The sequence below is a fragment of the Dryobates pubescens genome, chromosome 10 (assembly GCF_014839835.1).
Source record: "Dryobates pubescens isolate bDryPub1 chromosome 10, bDryPub1.pri, whole genome shotgun sequence".
NCBI lineage: Eukaryota > Metazoa > Chordata > Aves > Piciformes > Picidae > Dryobates > Dryobates pubescens.
In genome coordinates this window covers 26,737,537-26,746,700 of record NC_071621.1, presented here as the reverse complement: position 1 = coordinate 26,746,700, position 9,164 = coordinate 26,737,537, and positions in this window count along the sequence as shown.

Sequence of the window (9,164 nt, the reverse complement as noted above, 5' to 3'; positions counted from 1 at the left end):
ACATGAAATTTGTAGGATATTAATGTCTTCCAAGGCCCCTACTTTTTGTTCCCATTTGGTTGAATTTGGCTAATAGCTTTTAAAATTAGCAAGTAAACTTGCAGAGGAACCAAGTTTGATGGCAAAAGCTGGGCTGAAAATAGCTAAAAACATTTAAACAAAATATGCTGTTTGCTCCCATTTAACATATCAAGAGGAGAGCTACTCTGGTGTCCATGCTGACTGCTCATCATCTTCTCTATGGAGTTTCCTCTGCATGGAGCCAATCAAAACTGCTGGGGCTTTCCATGAAAACTGAAGTTTGGTAGCATGAAGATTTGCCTTTTCTTTTTTCTTTACATCATTTTCTATCATGTAAATACAGCTGAGAATTGTTTCCCTCATTGCTTCACCTAAGCCCAGCAAATTTGATTTCTACTGTCAGTTTACAGGAGACTAGGAAAATTTCATCAGTGTTGGTATACTAGAAGCACAATGGCAACTTAAGTTTACACAGAGTAGAGAAAGTAAAAAATTGCTTTTGCACATTATATGTTAACAATATTGTTTCCAGAAGAAGAGCTAACTATGTAGACAGTACATTATGTGGCTATGATCAACTAAGTGTTTGTGTTCATAGATGTACATGCAATCTCAGCTGAAATCTGTGTACAGCTCTGATTGTTGCAGCCTAAAAGGAGAGATTTGGAACTACTGAAAGGGCATGAAAAAGGAAAAAAAAAATGAATTAGAACTTTTTGCCTTAGAAAAAAAATAAATAGGATGCCTGAGGCTTAGGAGAAAAGAATAGAAAAAAACAGAAAAAAATCAGAACATAAACCAAATAAAGAAAACCAAAACAACAACAAAACCCCAGCTTTTTCCTGATCAGTGTAGAGGAACAGGAAACCAAGAGAGGATGAGTGCTCTGTTGGCATCATTGGATAGAAAAGTTGCTGAACAGAAATGGGCAGGTATGGTATAAATTTGAAACAGTGGTTTAATTGCAGTCATGTGTGAAAAGCCTGGGCAAACTAACTCAGTGTAAATGGGCTTGGAGCAAGCAGTCATCCTAATCTAAAACCTCTCCTCTCAACCTGGGGTTGTAGCAGCTTCTAGAGGGGAAACGGAAAGCTCTGTAAAATCAATCTTCCTGGACAAGGATTATTTGTGTCTGTATGTGATCACCTATGTGAAAAAGCACAAAATCATTAATGAGTGACAAACAAAAAGAAACAGGCAGCAGGATTGTAAGTAGGAAAAGGCAGCAGGTGAGTGGGAGGTAATTTAGGAACCCAAATTACAGAGTGACAATTCAGCACACAACAGCCTGAACTAAAGCAGGTGGACAATCTGCTGGAACTGACACAAGTACCAGTGAATAAAGTACCACCCAAGGAGGTAAGTAGCTGTCACTTGCCCTAAGAAATCAGAGGGCAACTCTAAATTATTACTACTCTTCTTTAGGGAAAGTGTAGTTGCTGTGCCACTTCCCTTTCTTTACTTTTCTCCTTTCTAAGTTCTGTTTTAAGCCGTTTGTAAATGGTAAGTACAGTACTATTTAGGTCACTTTTTAGTAACTATTCCCTAGAAAATCTGGGTTAAGATCTAGCAAAAGACTTGCATACGTAAAAATAGAGTAGAGAATATAGTTTGTGAGCTTTCTTAGTCTTGTAGTACAAGAGGAGGCAAACTACGCAGCTGCCAACTTGTGTATTTGAAATTGAGGGTTGTCTTTTCATCAAAGAGCAAAATAGACTCTGAAACTCACTGCCTCAGGATGTTACTGAAGTCAAAGCACACAGCAAGAAGTCTAAGAGGGACAGCAATATTCTCTTGTCCTGAATTACTATATTTCTGGATATTCTTGTTGTTTATGTAAGGGTTACTAGAAAAAAAAATACTTTGAAACACAAAGTTTAAACAAGTTAATTAGTAATTAGGATGAAGTCTTCATCACCCCAATTCTGTCGAAAATATGTTTGGGTTTGCAACTTTGCAGAAGCATTGGGAATTGACAACAGTTAGAGGTACACAACTGGGCTAAATGAGCATAATGCATTATGGCAAGTTATATGCTCCAGGGAGTTCAGCGTTTTCTTAGGAAAAAAAACTAGGTTTAGCCCACAGAGAGAGCATGTCAGTGATCAAACTTCACATGCCTTGAGGAAAAACATAGGAAGGAATCTCTAAGGTTTAATTCTGTGAAGAAAGCTTCAGAGGGACTGCTGAAGAGCAAGTAATTGCTCCAAACTCTGTTTCTGAAAGGTCAATTTTTAGTTCCCTTTGTCAGACTGTAAGAAATATATGTTACACAACTGTTCAGAAAATCTTTTACTGTAGGAAGTCAGTTCTTCTTGGTAACTTAGGCTTTTGGGAAATTATTTTATGCAAAGGCCCATTTCAGGTGTCACTGCACAAATATTTGAGCTTAGAAAACCTTGTTCACAAATGCAACAAACCATGAAACCAGTAAGTTAGATTTCTCTTTATACCTCTGCTTAGCAATTAAAATTCCAAAATCAGTTACAAAAATATTTGTGCAGTACCTAACATAATCTATTATTCAAGGGCTCACTACATTCTGTTGCAGTAAGTTAAAACACAGAGTAAAGGTAGTCCCACAAGATTTACGGTTCTCCTCCTAGTCCTGATCATTTTAGTCAAAGAACTGCTGATACACATTTTGGTTTGCAGAACTTGTGATCTAAATTTTTCCAGATTCAGTGAAATCTAAATCAATGGACTGCTATTTTTCCTATGCAGTAGGCAAAGCCACTAACAAACTTATGGGACAAGCAAGATAATTCAGCAAATCAAAGATGGAGTATGAGATACTGTTTACCATAAATCAAGCTGGGACCATTATACTTCTTGTGGCACTTTTAGGCTGATGCCTACAAAATTTTCCACAGATCTTGAATAGAACGTGGTAGAATGTAAATGAATTGCCATTGGATGCAAATGAAAAGTAACTATAAGGTCTACATAATCCCATTGGTCTGGTAACTAACATAAAGTCAGTTGTGTAAACTGTTACTCTTTTCAGCTCCTTTGCTGTAGCTGGTAGCTTTTGCTTGGCTCTTGCTAACCTTGGCTGTGTTCTTGTTGTGGCAAAGTACTAACAAGCTACTCTCTGCTCTTCCCTCTCGCAGCTCTTGCAACCCTCCTCCCCACCAGGGTGGTGTAACCCAGCACATTCCTCTAGAGTAGATGCACTCCATCAGAGATAAGCCCAGCTGTGCAAACCAGCTGCTAGAGCTCAGGGATCCGAGAGCAAGCAAGCACACCTCAGAGTTCACAGTAATCATGGCTCAGTTTTGGGCACCGTGCTGTATCAGTATAGAGACAGGATGCCAATGGGCTGTCTGTGGACATCTCTGCTGATGTCCGTGATGTTTGAGAGGCTGCTATCTGCATGAGGACCAGGCACACCCAACACAGGTTGTGCTCTAGTATGTAGGGGGATGCAATTATAACTGCTAACTTCTGCTGTACTTCTATTAAAATATAATACACTCAAACAAAAGCAGGGAACTCTGTGATCTTATGTTTCAACTGAAGTATTTTTGCTTTATGAAAATTTGAGCATTTTGTAACAATATGGGAATAAAACTCCAAGTAATTTTGCTTTAGCTGTTGTGTAATGACATCTTGGTCTTTCAAGCAGTGATACTAACCTTTTGAGCAAAACTACTCATATGTTTGCAGTGCCAGGAGCTTCAGTCTTTCATATACACCCTCTGAACTATTAACCCAGGATGAGTAGATACAAAGGAAACAAGTTCAGCCTAATTAATTTGACGTCCCAGCTAGCAAATGGCACAGACGCAAGCAGGTCTGCTATGACTGCAACAACGGTGGCTCAGGAAAGAGCTCACACAGCCCCAACTTCCCTTGATAAACAAACAGTAATTTTTGGAAATGTGTTTGCTTCTCCATTATATAACTGAATATATTTGAAGTTTCTTCCTCCTTAGTAATGCACCAGGAGACAGATAAAAGCTGTCAAGTGCAACAAGCGCTAGTCCTGAAATCACAACTGCAGGCAAGTCAGTGAGACCAGGATGTTACAAAGGAACTTTGTTTGCTTTAGAGGTTACTAAAAGAGTTATCATGCTTAATCACATAAGGCATAAACACTGGAACTAGGCATTCATCTACTTGTTTTTGCACAGGCCTCTGCATCGTGATGATGTAACGCAGCAGGACTCTGATAACTTAACAGGTGTGGCAATTTAAAACAAAAAAATTGTCCTGTTTTAAGACTTGAGAGCTGCATGGTTCTGTTACCCTTGCTGCTGTGTACAAAAACGTAACAGAATAGAGTGCCACCTCAGCAGTTTGGCATAATGGCAGTACAGGTACGGGTTGCTAACTCCAACCTTGTGCCAGGAGTTTGGCTAAGAGCCCTATGAGTAGTACAAGAGAAACCTACTATATGATATATATACTCCAACAGAGTGCTCTGCCTTGAAATAAGAGCTGACAGGCAATGCCAGTGCAATACATTGGAAGCATTGTTTTAATGCTGTCTTACTGCAGAGATCGCTGAACGGTCATGAAAATGCCTGGCACTGCTGCTGCACTGTTACAGCAGGACGTGACTTGCTGCAGGAGATGGCTGCACACTGTGTCTGTTTGATGTGCAGCAGTAGCTTGTGCAAATGCTGAAGAACTGGTAATATCAGATGAGTTCTCTGTACACAACTGGGTTTCCAGCAGTTGGATTATTGCCAGCTAAACTAGAGCAATTTAAAAGTAAAATAGCATTTCTACACCAGTTAGAGTGTGTCAGCTGCACTAAACATATGTAGAAGCTGGTCCCAGGGAAGCAGAGTGGCTCCTCACCACAGCTCCACAGCCTGCACTGCCAGCCGTGCCTCAGTGCTTTGGGTCACTTTGTTCATTTCCAACGCTTAAAGGTTCTTGACTGCACACAGCAATCTTGAATTACGAAGCATAGGCTACATCTCAACTGTTTCAAGTGCTGCCAAGAAAAAAGGGGACTTGGGTCAAGCCCGAGCTAGCCAAGCACAGAATTGCCAAACCAAGGCTTTCAATAAATCAGTTCCCATAAAGTCATGAGACTGGCTTAAAAAAACCCCACCAAAACAAAACAGCTCATGAGGCCTTAATAATAGTTTGGCATTTTCTTTATTTCCTTTCTGTGCTCTTATATTCAGGTTTCTCTTCAAGCCTGGGAAGAGAACTTTTTGTTTCCCTGGTTTTATATTTTCAGTTTCTATTTGATCACCAGAGTTTGAAAAGAAGGCTTTGATTACAATACTCTCAAAAATTAAAAAAAATAAAGGCATCTAAATTACAAAATTTAGCAGCTTTGAAAACACCATTGGCTACATTCCTGATGTGACATATACATGCTCCTAGGGTCTCAGGGAAGGATTATTGTTTCTAACTCCAGCTACACTGTCGGAGGAGAAGCGTAACTGATAAACTTATTACAGCCTGGAATCCCAGGGAGACCCAAATGTGCATGTACTTCTTGGTAAGCCTCTAGCTGGTTTTGTAATAACTTCTATATTTTTAAGGTAAAACAGATAGGATTTGGCACACATATATAACTATGTGCAGCATCAAAACATTGTCCTTCCCCACACATATGTGGAGGCATCTAATTTGGCCTTTTACACAGCTCCTGATATATACTTTAAGAAGCTGAGCCCCAGTACTGCTTTCTACACTGATTAGCATTTTTATTTTCAGCCGTATGAATTATGCCTTCCACTGGCTGTGAGTAACAGCAACAAAATCTATTTGAAATTATAGCCTTTGCCCGGAGAACATTTATATCTATCTAGATGTATGTGTATATATATATATATGCATGCATTTTAGCACTTTGGCTTCTTGCCATTTCTCCGCATTTTTATTCTAGAAATCTCTCAATTTCCTACTTCTGGATGCAAAAATCTGATTAAAACCTTTTGCCTCCCTTCGCTGCTCCTACGTGCAGCATGTTCAGGGCCATGAGCAAGATGGAGCCCTAGCTTGCCGTGCCTCCTGGTGGCCACACAAACTTCCTGCCTTAGCACAAAACCTTTGCATCACGCTTTCTCTTAAGAATTTTTTACTAAAGCCTTTCTTATGTATAACTGAACTGCTTCTCATTATTAACCGATAGGCTACTTCTAAAAGTAAATGTATTACTCTCTAGTGGGCTATACAAAGATGTATTTTTCAAAGGAAGTAAAGACCAGCATGCAGGACCTCATATATCACTCACTCCTCTCGCTACTGACAGGACAGCAGGAATCGCAGTATTTACAGCACTCAGCATCCTTGCTTAATGAAGAGATTTTGCTTACACTTTGCTGTAGGTGATCTTACAAAACAACTGTAAAGACTCATGGGAAAAGAGTAAAAATTTGTTACTGATAATTTGTAACATGATTATCCAGGGAAGAGAAGTGGGCATCAGTAGGCAAAAGGAGTAGATACCAGGCTCTAATTCATTGCCAACATGAATCTTGTGCAGTCAGAAAATGGCTTTCTCTTTAATTGGAAAATCTTGACCAGGAGTTGGGACACTGGTAGTAATGAAAAAGATTGCCCTAGCCCAAATTCATTAGGGAGTATGCTGTGGATTTTGGTCCTCAATTCCTGTCATCTAGTGAGAACTTCACAACTTCAGCTTCAAGGTCTTATTATATGCATGAAGAAGCACTGACTTCCTCAGAATACCTTCCCATCTTCAAACAGCTTGGAGATCAAGGGCTTCAGACATGAGCCTGACAGGGTCATTTTGTATTGAACAGCCTGCAGTGGATTTCCCTTTCATGACATGTACAGCTGTATTTTGAACACACTTTAAGATCCCCTATTGACAGTGGAAGTCTGGCTCAAACTAAGTGATGACAAATTCTGCTTTGTTTAAACTGTTCATATTCTGTTTCAACTTGTCATAGGAAGGAGCTGTTGCTATGAAATGTGTAACATGAAGTAGAACAATTTCAAAATTCAGGTGAGTTAAGAAACATTTTCTTGTGGAAATAACTCACACATCTTTCTGTTAGAGTATCAAGACTTTCAGACAACTAACTTAAAAATCTCCTACACAGAGATGCAAAATCTCACACAAATTTCATGCTCTCGTATGTATGACAGAACCATGGCTTTGAAGTAATGAATTATTTACAGTTTAGCAGAATTCCATTGCAGTAATTCACCTTCCTGTCATAAGACAAACCCACCTCCCCAGCTTTCTTCTCTGAGTGGATAACACCAGGCTCTGGCTTATTTCCAGATCTCCACCTCTTTGAATGACAAAACTTCAAACATTTCTATCTGTTTCCCACTGTTTTGCAGGTGCACAGACAAAACCATTGCAAACAAAATACTCTCCTGCCTTGCTGCACCGCAGTTACCGGATCCTCAACAGCAAAGTGCTGAAGTTCCCAATCTCCCTTTAGCTGCAGAATCACTTGGCAGCTACACACACACACACTTTGCTGGTACTCAGATTACCTGCCTTTTACAGAAAGGCTTACAAACCACTTTAATTCTCAAAATAAAAACAGCCACCCCATGAGCATTTTAGCTATCCTTCATTAGTGGATGACCTCTCCTTCACATTCCTGCCTTCTTGCAAGTACGGGTTCCTTCAGGCCTCACCACTCTGACATCCTTCATGCTCCTGAGATGAAGGTAATAACAAAGTGCCGAGCCAGCATGTCCCACTCACTCAGCTACAGACTGAATCTTTGCTAATTCAGCTTGTACTGACTATACTCAGTTTCTGACTGGTTGGCTCTTCCTATGATTAATGATTACATTTTTATTTGATTGCTTAAAATTAGATCAAGGTCTGTGTTATTGAACTGTGAGGGGCAAGTGGAGGGAAAGACCATGGTCATTTACATGGTCTCAGAACTAGAAAAGTCAGGTTGAACAGATGGCATCATTTGGAGGAACAAACATGTAGGAAATGTTCTGTGTTAGCAGCTCATACGACCACTCCTGCGCCCAGTCACATGAAGGTTCCAACACAAAATAACGTGTCTGCTGCTCTCCTAAGCACAAAAAGAAAGCTCCACATAGCCTATGGATCCTTTCCTTTCCCTAGATCTCTTTCAGTGTTTCACCTGAAAGTGTTAATTTGACACAATTTTGCTTCCAAGAAAATCCAGGTCAAAACACACATTCACACAGAACTTTGATAACGACCAGCAAAGCTAATTGCACACACAATCTGATTAAGTAATCAAACAAATAGTGGATCTGGCATTTTAAAAATCTCTTTGAGCCACATGGATTTGCATTTTATAAATATGCATTTTGCACCATGTCTTTTGCAGACAGAAAACCAAGACTCAGAGATCATCTGTAGTAACTTAAGGAAATTATCTGCTGATCATCGGTATACATATGTGATGTTTTTAATCATTGTGAACCTTGGAATTACATGCTCGGTAACATAAAACAAGCCAAACTGAGACTGCTGTTCTCCCATCTTCTTGCTCCACAAGAGGTGGTCTGTAGGCTTGTTGATGGAAATGAAATGGCTGGAAACCACCCCCACACACACCCAACCCCTTTCCTTCTTGTTTCTCTACCCATGTTTTGGTTTTAGATAGTTCACCTCTCATGAGCAGCAAAACAGAGGGAAAGGTAGGGAGGAGAAAGATCTTATCAGATTCATCCCATATTTCTATAAATTGCCATGGGACTACACTCCATGGCCTTAGTGATTAAGCTAAGGATAGAAGATTGCATGAATACCTGTGTATTATCTTGCTGGAATTGTTTGCCATCTAGTGGTTTGTTGGCATCCCACAAATATAACTTAAAAAAATAGTAAAGCACTTTTCACAACTGCTCTTACCAGTGAAGGAGCTGACCTTGGACTATGCCAACTAAACTTCTGCAAGGGGGTAATGTACTCTGGGTTATGGCAGTCTGAGGGGTGGAACAGAGCTATAAACATGTCCAGCACGGGGGTAAAGTTGGTTCACGGAAATGGCCTTCTTCATTAAAATGATGTATGAATGAAAACCCTACATGAAAGTATATAAAATCCAAGTTCAAAGAGCTTGCTGTGCTCAGTTTAGGGAAACCAAGAACTCTTTTGCCATTAATGATGGCTTCCTTAATAAGAAACAAGGGACATTAGGGTTATTAACTGATCACAAAGTTATTTGAGGCTATAACTAAAGCATGGAAAC